General features: G+C 38.0%; 1 protein-coding gene across 1 annotated transcript in view; it reads right to left on the bottom strand.

Moving 5' to 3' along the window:
• Window positions 1-14,612, bottom strand: part of KMT2E (lysine methyltransferase 2E (inactive)) — a 61,870-nt gene extending 47,258 nt beyond the window's left edge. Inside the window, 1 exon segment of the mRNA XM_064165953.1 lies at window positions 13,916-14,612. The gene's annotated coding sequence lies outside the window, so the exon portion shown is untranslated.
• Window positions 14,613-14,815: the final 203 nt, after the last annotated feature.

The raw sequence follows: 14,815 nt of genomic DNA, 5'->3' as shown, positions 1-14,815 counted from the left end.
ACAGCAAAAAGCAGAAGCTGCAGCAGAAGCCAGCAACCAAGTGATGCCTGGATGCCCCAACCTGCAGCCAGCCCCGAGGAAAGGCCGACACTGCAAACCTGGAAACCGGAAGCAGAGACTAGAAATAGGACGCCTCCGATGCTACAATCCGAGCTTCAAACCCCATGATCTTTGCTGCAGCCAGCACTTTCATTTTAATGCTGGCATGACATCACTATTGTACTGAATATTCATCAGCAGATTCAACTCAACCCATGACAAGATATTACTTTACACTTATTATTAGGTAAGACTATAAAAGTAGGTCCAAAAGACATACTTAACACCACTACTTGGGATCAAGGTCCCCACTTAGACATTTCTCACACTTAAAATTACTTTTGATGGTGGTGTGGTTTTCCTTAATTGAATTTTCTTTAAACGCTTCTGAGCGAGTAACAACTAGGAATTAATGTAGGAAAAAACGCCCAGGAGATTGATGGTAGTGAAGAACCTGCCTCTGACAATTGCCTCAAGGGCTATGACATCTCCAAACTCACACTAAACAACTGAGGTTGCCCAATCACCCTCTATTCAAGTGGCCTTAATTATCAACACAGAGTAAAGACATGTAGTTATCAAACTCAACAATCAAGTGAAATTTGGTTTTGCTTCCTAAAGTAATGCAGAGAAAGAAAAAAAGTTTATATTTTTAGAATTATTTACATAAAGAAAATTAATCGATAAAGCAAAGCCAAATTAACACCATCATCTCTGAGCAGATAGATCACTTTTGTGAGAAATAAAAACAGAGCAACGATAAACATCAAATGTATCTTTAAGCCTTATTCTGAATTCACTCGGTTCCAAGATACTAACCTACTCTGAGTAAAGTCAGACTTGAGTGACTCACATTTATTTTACCAAACACCATTAAATTGAAGTTGTTTAATCTAAAAGGAAGCAGAAAATTATTTTAATGCTACTTCATCATATTTACCACCCTAAGATTTCAGATCCTCAGCACATACACACATGCACAAAACCCTCCCCTGCCTTATGGAAGAACGCAAGCAGTCACATGAGTCATAAATACTATCTGCTACCATAAGATGGTTGCTTCAAAATTATGCAAGTCCCCACTTCAAGTCATTGTTTTTTTCAGAAGTCTGACAATCCTTCTCCCATGGCCTTCTATGGAAACAGTTTTCAAAGGTGCATTTTATTTAAATAACTGGCAGGAGTGAAAAGAAGTATGTCAGAGAAGAAGTCTTTCTACAACTCACATAGATCATACACAACTTACTGTCTGAGAAAGTCCTTCTTCAAGCACTATATTAAAGTTAAAAAAAATACTAGTTCGCTCAGGTAATTTCAGGGTCAAAGACACCATATAAAAACTGCTGCTCCAAAGTTCAATGATCAGTTCCTTATTGTGCAAAGTAGGTCATCTACTGTATTTCAGTCTCAACAGTAGAGGGCCTCCAATTTGGTTAAAGTCCACTCTATTCTTATAATGATAAATGAAGGAATTTTGGCAATTTATTAGATCAGATTTTCTTCATTATTACCCTTCCAGCAGTTTTATTATATGAAACTACTGGTTTTGTTCAAAGAAATGTTGTTTTTAATTGCAATTAAAAAGTGTGTCTTGTCCTAATATTATTTTAATCTTAAAAACAAATAAACCCAACCAAACAATAAACCTTTCCTTCGTGCATTTACCTTGCATAAGATAAACCTCCTTCAAGAAATTTATCACACATTATCTTTCAATCACATTGGTTTACATTTTCAATGTCAGTGCCTCTTCTCTCTAGAAAAGCTTCCAGACTTACCAATATTAAGACTAATATGTTTGAAGCCATACCATACTTCCCATGGTCCACTTTGCTTATGGCACCAGAACCAAGTTTTTTTCTTTAATGACAGCAACAGAAGAACACAATGCATTCCAAATTATGCATCTATGCGGCTTTGTACAAATAACATAATTTATGCACTGAAAAAAAAATAACTTACATATTATCCCTGAGGTATTCTACTTACACAACATTATTCTGTGGTCTAATGAAGACCACATGTTTCCTCTCTGCCGTGGCCTTCTAATAAGACCAATTGTGTGACAGCAAAAGAAAAAACGTTTTCACTGGTACAGAGAAATAAAAAACACCAACCACAAATATAGAGAGGGCTCAAGTTTTGAATAAAAAAGTAAATCAGTAATCTTCTGAAATTACATCAGTATTTTTTAACATAATCCTACAGGGTCTAAATACTCAAAATTGAAACTAGTTGCTATGATCTGATGTTGGCAGAAAAGAACTCTGGACTTGCTTTATCAGCATGTCTTCCCCCCCCCCTTCAACTTGCTTTTTAGGATCATCAAAACCTATATAGAACAGTTTCAGAAAACAACCAGATGACAGACCACCTAGACAGAACACCACACTTGTAAAATAAGAACGTGAAGTCCAGTCAAACTGTTCAGATGACTCCATCAGGGTTTCATAAGCCCAGCTGTCAATCATCCTCCAAGTGCCAAAAGAGGCCAGACAAATTCCATTTTCCATAAGTTTCTTTTTGGTGCTTTTGTTGTATAAAAGAATGGAATTCAAAGCTAGGTGCAGCACAACATCATTTTCTAATTGATGAAGGGGCATCAGTGAAAATAAATTACGTTTCAAACCATTTAACTCATATCTGGAGAATTTTTCACATACACAAAATTCTACAATTTTTGAGTTGATTGCTAAATCAGTTCAATTTTCTTACATCATTAGGCGTTATAAAAATAGTCTTTTCCTCTCTATTTTTATAACTTTATATATATACTTGAGGTTCTTCAATCTTTTTTTTCCTAGCAATTGTCTCTATCACTCACCACCTGTCAACAATTACAAGATTTAAAAAAAGTAGTTATACAGTTTAGATGTTTCAAGATTTTGGTATTTCATCACATAACTTCTCTTCACAAAGAATTACCAGGACCTCCCTAACCAAGACTACATGTTTAAGGGAGAAAAATATAATTAGTGTATTTCATGAGAGGTTTAAGATAAATAATTATTCAGATTTTACACTACTGCATACAACATTACCTCAAATTCCTTAAATAATGACACTGTAGACTAGTCAAATTACTTTTAGAATCATAGAATCAACCAGGTTGGAAGAGACCTCCAAGATCATCCAGGCAAACCTAGCACCCTGCCCTATCCAATCAACTAGACCATGGCACTAAGTGCCTCATCCAATCTTTTCTTGAAGACCCCCAGGGACGGTGCCTCCACCACCTCCCTGGGCAGCCCATTCCAATGGGAAATCACTCTCTCTGTGAAGAACTTCTTCCTAATATCCAGCCTATACCTACCCTGGCACAACTTGAGACTGTGTCCCCTATACTCTCTGCATCTTGACATAACTAGAGAGGAAAAAAATTAAACTTTCTAACCTGTCTACCTATGGCAACTGTCTTTCCTTAAAAGCAAATATTACAAAATACATTAAGAAGTAAAGCGAGATTTTACTGATATTTATTAAACTGCATAACTGCAATGTCTGAGAATAATTATCACTCCTGAACATATTAAAAAAATACACCCCATGTTTTTCAACTTAGAGAGAAATAGCTGGTTCCCCCCACGTTAAAGCAGAGCTCATTTGACCAGAGCACATGCACAGAAGAGATCTTTCGCTGTCCAAACAGTAATGGTCACAACTATTGCTCATACTCTCTAAATACAGGTAAAATAATAACAATTTCCTAGAGCAGCACTGAAGTATCAGAATGAACACTGTATGCATGTTCATTTTTAAGAGATGTGCACAAATCTAAGGGAGTTAACTTGACGCTTACTGGAAGAAATATCAAAATGTTGAAACAAAGTGATCATTGCTGTCAATTTTCCACTCATGCAAGAATCCAAGGAAGAAGAGTAAGGGTAATCAGATTTACAGATAAAAATTATTCAGAGGTAAGATACATAAACTGATTGCAGTCTTAAGTCAAGCAAGACCTTTCAAGTTCAACCAACATAGGATGCTAAAACAGCTGTAAGCTCTGAGTCAATCTGAATATGAAAACAATCTGTAGTTATTCAGCACTAAACCTAAAGGAAAACTCCAACTTCCATTTGCCCCCAGTAGAAAATTCTTGCTATTGTGGGTCCAGAGTCACATAGGATCACTCTGAAAACAACTGCAGTTTTCCGTATCAACAAGGTATTTCGGACAAGATGCTAAGACTTCCAAGACAGTACTACTGCTTCCAGACCTCTGCTGACTTTGGTGTTAGCTGTTTATAGAAATCATTTAATGTAATAAGAGATACAGATGACCAAAAGGTATTAGTCTATTTTATTTTCCCGAAGAAGAGTCTATAAGGTGTGTTGGTGCTTCCTTCTCCTTAAAAACGCTTTCTCTACAAAGGGAGTGGACTAAAAAGTGATGTTACTCAAGCACACAGGAACAGAGTTATATACTTTAAAACTGAAAGACGCCAAAACAAGTCTATTACATACAATGCGTTCTAAACACTCTCCTCTTCTTTCACACACGCTCTCCCACCGCAATTACATCACATGTGTATAGACATTTTGCAATCACTAGCAAAAGCAATTCTTGTCATGCTTTTCCTCAGATTTACAGGCCAGTAATGTTAATCTGTGGTCATGGGAACCACCCTTCCCACAATGCAATCCGTAAGAACAGACCTAAGAAAAGCTGATACACCTATGCCCTAGCACAGTCTATACAAGTTAAAGTTTTGAGTAGAAATCACTCACCTATCACTATAGTGTGTTGTGGTCCTGAACTGTCACATTGACAATACACTAAGTTTTCCGACCTGACTTCACTGCCTACAGCATTTTGTGTCTCTCATTTTATTTTTTAAAGTTTCTTTTTAACTGGGAGTATTTACGAGAAGAAAACATTAAGAAGATTGTACTAAAAACATTTCCATGTTTTGATAAACCACTTTCTCTTACTGCTCTGAGCACTCACATCTTCTCTACACAATAGTTAACTGGAAAACTAGTGATAGAAATGACATTTTAGTGGTATAACCCAGATATTCTTCAAATAGTGAACCACTCTGTGCACACATGTATGTTTATCTACACACAAATGTGGAAAAAAAACCCAGCATGTTTATAGATGGAGCATAAATACATATATCAGAATAATCTGAGTATTTATTACTGACAATTTCTGACGTAACAGGTGTGCTTGCAGACCAGAAGGCCAACTGTATCCTGGGCTGCATTACAAGTGTGACCAGCAGGAGGAGAGGTGATTCTCCCCCTCTACTCTGTTCTTGTGAGACTACACCAGAACTATTGTGTTCAGTCCTGGTGCCCCCAACACAGGAAGGACATCAAACTGTTGGAGTGGGTCCAGAGGAGGGCTATGAAGACAACCAGAAGGCTGGAGCACCTCCCCTATGGGGACAGGCTGCAACAGTTGGAGCTACTCAGCCCAGGAGAAGACTCAAAGGAGATCTTACAGTACCTCTGGAAGAGGGCTTACAAGAAAGCTGGGAAGGGACTTTTTACAAGAGCTTGTAGTCATAGGACAAGGGGGAATAGCTTTAAGCTGGAAGAGGGTAGATTTAGACTGGATATTAGTAAGAAACTCTTTATACTGAATGTGGTGAGACACTCGAACAGGTTGCCCAGGGATGTTGTGGATGTCCCCTTCCTGCAAGTGTTCAAGGCCAGCAACCTGGCCTAGTGGAAAGTGCCCCTATCCATAGTAGGGGGTTTGGAACTAGGTGATCTCTAAGATCCCTTCCAACCCAAACCGTTCTATGATTCTAGCTTTAATCAGACTTTGAATGATAAATGACTAATCTTACTCGCAAGGAAGCTTCTAAACTGTTTCCCCTGACATACTCCACGACGTTATAGATGTTGCTAAGAGATGTTCCAAATGTTACACCACTGCAAGTTGCAGAAAGAAAGCTTAGTAACAACCATGAGTCCAAATTCAGACCTTACAGATAACTTAAGTCTACTTCAAAGCTGTACAAAGACAAAAAGCAGTAGTAGATAAAAATAAGGACACAGCAGGCACACTCAAATACAATATAAAAATTAGGACCCATTTATTCCTACTGACCTAATGTTCTCCAGCACTATCTTCTTCTCCATCTTCCTCATCACAACAGATGTTCCTGACCTCAGTCACAAGCCCTTCAGCCTCCTATACCCTCCACACTGAACTACACATAGTCAGCAGTCAGGTCCTACTTCACCTACTTCTCACATGTCCTGTCACTCCGACAAAAAAAGTACCTGCTGTGGCTGGGTTGGAGTCACACATGACAAATAATGGCTAAAATCATTATGCTGCTTCACCCTGCCTCTCCCAGGACACTGTTCATAGCCATCTCTTTTCATTCTAAGCTTCAGAGATCTCAAGAGAATTAGCTTCCTAACTCTTGTAAGTTATTGGTTGTATTGATTGAGACCTGTCAATCTTCAGAACAACTTAAGAAACACAGCTATTACAGCCAAACTACTACAGCTCATTCTCTTACTTTGCTTTTAATTGTGGCCATATAGAGCAAGAACAAGCATAATTATTTATGAACAATACATACAGGACTTCACATTCAATAAAGACCTCACTCATGTTTGGAATGACAGCTAGATTGCATGAATTACCCTTGCATTTGGGATCTAGAAAGAATTAAAAAACCTGCCTCCTACATGGTACCTGAGATTTATGCATTAAGAAAAAAAAGTTTCCATCAGGTAATTACTAAATCTTCAGTATTAAATGCATTACACTAACTCTAGTCAGAAGAAAGGAAATTGCCCTTTTATGTACAAACCTAGAATCTGTGTGTAGCTAGAAAGATTTCTCCCATACAGAAGACCTAGTTACTACGGGCCATAGCTATCTTCACTTTACTGTATTTGCTCCAAGAATTATCATCTTGTATTTTCCTGAAGAAATGATTGAAAGTGATCTCTTCAAATATTTATGTCAGCCCATTAAAACACGGAAGAATTTCCCTTACCTCTTCTCTCTCTTCACTCCTTCTCTCAATGGAAGTTAGACAAAATATGAGACTAGGAAGAGAAAAAGAATGAGTAGCAGAAGGGAAACAAAGATAAATGCAGTTACAGAAAGAACTATTGAGCGGAAGTCTACTAGAGGATTAGTAACCAGAGGCATATGTATATTTAAAAAAAAGAAAAAAATCACACAAAAAACATGCTCAGCAATTTTAGTATTTACAGAAATCAACCCCTCAAATTTAAAATTGTCAATCACTTCATGTCTCCTAAGTTTACTAAACATCTTCTATACTTTTAAAAAATAGACCACACACAAGAATGCCTGTTCATTCCAAAATTATCAATTATTTGAGCGGGAGAGTTAAGGAACTGCAAAATACAGGACAAGTACAGAACATGAAGAACAGAAACAGCAGTACGTTTGGAGAAGTAACCTGGGTACCTAACCTTATTGTGCAAGTATCTCTACAATATGGAAGTTGTTTTAAGACAAAATTTAAAAGATTAAGAAAGCAAATTAAGCAGTTTCCCAGTTAAGGAAAAAAAAAGGGCTTTAAGTCATTCTTTTATCAGCTGCTTTACTGTAAACATTTTTCTCTATCCACCACAAAGTAGTAAATAACTGCTGACTAATCTTACACAAAATGTCTGTCACAATTTTTCCTCCAAGAAAAAGTTATTTACTTCTTGTTCTTGACAAACACTTCAAAAATACAATGTTTCAGCAAGTACACGTAGTCCACATTCTGCAGTAATGCTCAAGTCCTGCCTACAACTTCAAGGGCCACGCATATTTATTTTTTTATTAAATGCAACAGCGTACCTCACAGTGATTCAATCACTAGAAGGTCTAGACTCTACGGCACAATAATCCTCCCAAGGAGGAGTTCAGGCCTTTGGGCAGAAAAAACGTGGCTACAAATACAGATCAGAATGCCTTCAACAATCTAAATATTCTGCTGGTTTCATGACATCACATAAAATAAAGTTGTGGGTTTTTTTCTGTATTGCTTAGTAAGATCTGGGAGTCTAATAATTAGATATCTACTACATAAGAATTCTTTTGACATAAAGTCTGACATTAGGCTAAACAAATTCCTATTTTGACAGGTATTCACTTAGGTAAATTCCAAAAACTAGCTCTGCTGTCATTGGTGGCACACGACTTACACGAATAGCACTGCAGCACTTCTACTGTTACTTTGGAAGCTGTACAGAATAGGGAATAAGAAAAGACCTAGTTTTTTTTCTCTTCCAGTACAGAAGATGTGATTGGAAAGTAGAGACCATAGAACATGCAGCAGAGAATGAACTTTATGGAAAAAAAACCTACAGACATTCATAAAAATCCTGTGTAATGATACTAAAGAGTAAGATTCCCATCATTTCTACTCTCAAACAAAAAATGAACAGAAAAAGAGCAAATTGCTGTATTATTTGGTAAAGCAGCTGAGGGAGGAACCTTATCCTTATAACCAGACAAATAACTACTGTATTATCAGTTGTATATAAAACATTCACATTCCTTTCATTGTTGGAGGAGGATAGGTTTGGAAATTAAATGAGAGGTGCAATCTCTCTATAACGTCTTCAAAAACTGTAAATAAGTTGCTGTAATTCTCAGATCTTCACCTTCACTTTAAGTAGAACCTACTAAAAACATTCTTCACTGCAAAAGTCTTTTTAAACCAACAGTTAAGATGGGATTAACTGTCTAGACCTGGAATATACCTTGGTTTCTGATACAGTTTTAAACACAGCCCCATTATAACCATACTAATTAGGAGCTGGCACCTTGTGTGTACTCAAGGCACGTTAAGAGCATCACTCACTGTACCTTTAAACCTAGTCAAGTTAGGAGAGCTAAGAGTGACAAACATCAAAGCAATTCCCATAGTCGGAGCTACTCCAAGTAATATTCAAATCTACCATCCTGTATACATTTTAAATTCTCGTTTTCCAAATACAGGGTATTCATTTCATCACATTCTGTGACTGATGAAATAATCAACAACAGACAACAGATTACAAGTCCTTCTTCTTAAGTTGTAAAATAAAATAGAATAATGTCGTTAAAAGCTAGTCTTATCATGTTGTCTTTGAACTTCACAGTAATTCATTTTTGTGATAAAGATAAAAAAGTAAATCATCACCTAGATTATGATGGCATAAAACAATAAACAAAACAATTGCAAATGAGAAGCATATTTTATAAAGTTTCTATAAACCTGAGACTATTACAACATTTTAACATCTACACCGATTGAAATGTTAAAACTAATTTCTATCTATAATAAAAACTATTTTACCATTCTCATACTTGGCATGATTTGCAGAATTGTTGGTCCTTTGCAAGTTTTCACCTATGTTTTACAATACTGCATCTCCATCTAAGCAGTGCATGACTATCCCATGGAAGGAGAAATAGTCTTTCCAATAAATAACTATGTGAAATTTATACATTTTACCTGCACAGGATGCAATATACTTCAATATAGTCTTCATTTCTACTTTTCAAACATTTAACTGGAGTAGACACTGATTTACCACAGTTCATACTAAATATTTTTCATTAAAAAAATACAAGAAAGCATTTAAGTCAGACATGTACAAAGTACATATTTTAACCTATGTGGTTTTTACATAAAGCTATCTTCAAAAATTTACAGATTATCTCAATTAAGATTTTCGATCAACTGGAAGGTCTTAAAATCTTGCCCATTTCATTAATAACACATTAAGAACTGTAAAGGGAAATAATCTCAATACCTCCCAGCAAGTACATGAACCCTTGACAGTTTCTTTTAAATAATTTGTTTATTATACCTTAAAGGAAGGCAGAGCTTTGTCTTTGAATGCAACTCTAACAGATATTTATTTTTTTCAGTATGAAGGTCAGGACCAGAATTTGCGATCCTCTAAGATATGAAGTTAACTTTTATTACTAAGAAAATATGAATAGACGTAGCTAGAAATATTAATCTTGCACCATTCAAAAGCCCACTACAATTATTCTTCCAAATTCTGGATTATTAAAAATACTTTTAAACGGATTTTTTTCTTAATCCACATTCCACATATGCTGCAACTTTTTTCCAAAGTTTCATTTGTAGCAATAAATCAAAACGACTATTTGCACAGTGGAAACATTTAAACACTGTACCTGTTCCAAACACAGTATCCAAAAAAATTTGCTTTTGAGAGAATTACAAATGCTCATTTGTATGGAAGTCACCAGGCCAACAGCACAGATAGAGTTTTTGGGGATGTCTCCAGAACACTGGATTGCTTTTTTTATATATTCACCAAACTACATTTTCCCCATTCAATTCTGTGAGAACGTTAAAGGAAAATGGCAAAGTAATGTAAATTAAGGTTAAGTGAAAGTAACCTATTTAGAGTAATGTCACAATTCTACAATTACGTATACTACTCCTTACCTAAGTCCCCAAAAATGTCCTTACTATCAGCAAAATTAGGATTGTCCTTAAATCAAACTGAGACTGGTTCTAGAGACACTTCAGCCTTCAGCATGACACCAATTTCTGTTGCTTTCCAACAGAGTATTAACAGTGGTATAGTTTCATTAAGCACAAAAGATAAAATATAACTCCTAAAAGTAATGTGCATTTTAGCACTAAGAGAATTCTTCCCTAGATATAGTCTAAAACGTCAGTGTTAGTTCCCCTCTGAAATTTCACAGATGGCAAAAAGTTCATCCCAAAGGCTAACTTGAGAGGTAAAGCAGATTTTTTCCCTCACATATGAAATACTTGTAGTTCCAAAATAATTTATTTATCTTCACTCTGCATTTCTGCATTCGTTACAGTATGTTTGTAGACCACAAACATTTACTAAGTAAGAAATTTGTATTTCAAATGTTCCCTCTTTCCAACAAAATTCTATTTGGGAGGGTATTTAATTTTGTGTGAATATACTGTAACATATCAACATCAATCAAATCTTTAAAAAGGCAGATTTTCTTTTGCTATATTGGCAGTTTAAACCAAATCAAAGATCTGTTTTTTACAAATGGAGAAACTGAGTCACAGAGGCAAACTGACTCACTAGAACTTACACAGGAAAACTGGAAGATTCCAAAATTCCCAGGACATTCTTAGGGATAAAATTAACAATATAGAAGACAAAATGTAAGACCTGACTATGAGTGTTTCCATCTCTGGGTTTATTTCAATCTCCCTAGAAGAATACTTTTATAAAGTGTACAACATTATTTTCTTTTAATCTTGAATCAGATGTCTGCTTGAGAACATGACTGCGGCCATGAAGTTAGACTAAGAGCTACGTAACCCTCTATGTCATAATGTTAAAAAAAAATACTCGTAAGACCAGGGTCTTTTAATCTATGGAAAGGAAACAGAAAAAGGTTTCCAAGAAGTCCATATACACACTTGTTAGAATATTTTTCATGTTTTTTTAAAATAAACAGAGTAAGATGTGGTTTATTAAAAAAAAAAACACTCAAATCTATACAAATAAGGAAGGTATGATGGAAGCATGCATTACTGGACTATTAACGCATGACTTGGTGGTTGAAATCACTCAGCCTTTGGCCTCAAAACACACAAAAGGCATGCATTAACAACACTCTAGAAGTCTTACTATTTTACTGTCCAACTTAGGTATACCTTAAACCACACATCAGTGATTCTAAACAGTACCTAAATTAGTATTTTTTAGAGACTGAAGACAGTTTTGCCATTTCAGTACCTCACAGTTGTTCAAATCCAGAAGGTTCCAAAGCTACACTAAGATAGGAACTCATACCTCATTAAACCAAGGACAAGATTGAAGTCAGACATACAACTGGGAAAAAAATGTTAGTATTTTGTGCTGTTGCTTAAAATGTATGGTTTGCAGCCTCCACAGTTTGCATCAGAGCACACTACACCAACTACCAAAAAATAAATCCTTGTGACCTCCCTTCCCCCATCTGAACGTATTTATAGTGGTGATACTAAAAGGTTCGTATTTCATTTAGAAAAAAATTAGACAGGAATTGCGCTGTCCCTTGGTATTTTAATGTGTATTATCACATGTAAAATTTATACAGCAGTACACAAAATAAATCGAGGAATGAAATATAGTATCAAGATCATATGTGGCAGAATAAATTCCATGTCTTAATAAAGTAACAGGTTATCATCTCGCATGCATTATTTCCCTAAGTATTATGTTCTGTTAGTAATCTCAAGCTGCAAGTACATGGAATTGCTACCCTGATGCCCAGCAAAGGTGTTTCCTAGAAGGTGAACGTTTACAAATGCGATTCCACAAAGAATTCAGCTGACTTTCAGCGATCTTAACTCACTAGGTACTTTGATAAATACTACTGCTGCTATGTCATTAAGATGGACAGATGTACAGTACCCACTACAAACGCCAATTATTAAACCGATACACACACTACCTTACAAGCAACCTATACACACCCCTCAAAGAAGCTGCTCGAGTGTGCTGCCTTTTTCCACCCCCCTTTTCCCTGACAAGAGTGGTCTCGTTCACTTGCCTTTCACAGACATAACCAATAAAATTAATCAGCTGGAACACAACATTTTTAAATCGCAGTAAAGTCAAGAGACGTTTTGTACGTTATTTGATGGGAAGTCTTTCCATTTAAATATAATGAGACTCTAATATGCTGCAGACAAACGCACTGCATGGGGTGTGGAGGACCCGAGCTGATTAGATTACCACAACATCAGCCTGAGGCCGCCATTTTTAGAATCTCTAAAGGACAAAAGAGGGAAATTAAAAAATCTGCTCCACATTTTTTCAAAAGTAACTTTAAAATTAGAGTGATTATAATCAATTAATCATGCATTATAAGGACAGCCGTGGATACCTCTTGCTCTTCTCTGATCTGAGCCTCGAATAACAAAAACGTTTCGTTATTACTCCTTTAAGGTACTGTAAATAAACAGATTAAACATTCCTAAATCGAGATGCAGCACCAAACTCTTGCTTTTAACGACACGCAGTATGTACCATTTTAGCGACCTCAGGGCTTTTAGCCACCGCACATTCCCTAATGGCTGAGTACAGGGGAATACAGGACCTTTATAATCAGCCTATATTATGTTTCTCTACCCCACTTAGTGAACCGTTTGTTTCTCCACCCCTACATATGCAGCAATAGGGTCTGCCCCACCAATATTTGTTTCTTCAAAAAAGGAGACTGAAGTAAGACGAATGCTGGCTGCAGAGACTAAAGCAAGAAAGGGCTGCACCAATATATAACTACTTACACCCTCAAGAAAGGGGGTGGAGAGAACGATCTCCTTTTAAATTGGCACAGAAACTCTTGTGGACTGCTTTCCGTTTGTCCAGGTTACACCACGAAGCAGAGATATTAGCAGGGAGGGAGGAGAGGAGGCGGGGGAGTGGAAGGCAGAGAGATTAGGCCTATAACGAGCCATTTTAGTGCCACAAAGCAAAAATATACAGGATGGAGGAAGAGAATAGGTTTCCCTAAGCTTCATAAAACTCGATACGCAGTCCCAGTAACACATAAAGCCGTTCTGAAAATCACCACTCTAAGAAAGCGTACGTTGTCACATAATACCCTCTTCTGATTCTTTTCCCAAGCATAATGCATAAATCTGGCATAACTGCCAAAAAATTCTCCTCAGCTCCTCCAATTACAGTAACCCGCCATATTCACAAGACATAGAGACAGCCTGCCATTTTTAACCAAACCCCACAACACGGGAAACAAATTTAAGGTTAACTTAATCACAATCTAAACATGTATCAAGGTGGGAAGGAGTTATACTCGCAACGAGGGTAAGGAGACGTTCCCGATGCATTTCACTCCCTTTTTGCCACCCTCCCATCCCCAAAACACTCACAGCAGAATACGCTGGTAATAACCAAAGACTCACCTGTAATGATCACAGGCCAGGCAGCAGGAACCCTCAGCTAAGCCCCTTCTCTATCCTAACTAAAACAATGCAGAAGCTCTACTGCGGATATCCCTACCTTAGAGCAGGACTCAACCCTCAGCAGGCTCTAGTAAAAGAAAGGTAAAGAAAGGGAAAAGGAAAACCCCCCCTCCCCCCAAACCTAGGTCAATGCGCAGAACCGTACAGGGACCAGCTTGGAAGCGCCTTTGCCTTGGGACCTGTGTACAAACCCCACTACCGCCGCGCTGCTGCTCCCGTGTCTCCCTCCTTTCAGCCTCCTACGCTCCCTTCTATGTCACTGCCTCTCTCTGGGAAAATGGCGTCCGCTCTCCCCTCCCTCCCACTGCACGGGGCTCACCCGCCTCTCCTGCCAGGGGCAGGGTTACCAAGGCGAAGCCAAACAGCCGCCATTTTGCTTATGGGCTGCGAGTGCAATCTGTGCCTTGCGAGCCCTCAGTGTCCATTTTGCAACAGCGCTTTGCACGTTACGCTAAACGTCTCGGTCTGGGCGCGGCCGAGACACCAGACTGCGGCAGGGGCTGGGCACAGGGGCTGTGAAGGGGTGCGAAGGGAAGTAGGGCAGCGGGGGAGGGGCGGCTGCAGCTGGGGCTGGTACCGGGGGCAATCCGCAGCCCCGGGGGCGCGTAGCGCGGAGGCGGGGCAGGGGCTCCGTCCCAGGCTGTTGTGGGACCGAACGAGGGCGGAAGGATGTCTGACTCAGAACTGCATCCTCTGAAGCACACGAAAGCTTCTCTCTCGGCTGCTTCCCCCCACCTCTCTTCACTGCCGTTGCTACTCTCAGCCTAACCTTTATGAATCTTAGGCTGAGAAGTAAATTTTCGTAGGAAAGTACGCGAAAAACCAGGCAGATCGCCGAAC

The sequence above is a fragment of the Pogoniulus pusillus genome, chromosome 27 (genome assembly GCF_015220805.1).
Source record: "Pogoniulus pusillus isolate bPogPus1 chromosome 27, bPogPus1.pri, whole genome shotgun sequence".
Classification (NCBI taxonomy): Eukaryota; Metazoa; Chordata; class Aves; order Piciformes; family Lybiidae; genus Pogoniulus; species Pogoniulus pusillus.
Note: the sequence above shows the minus strand (reverse complement) of the source record. Positions and strands in the feature narration are given on the sequence as shown.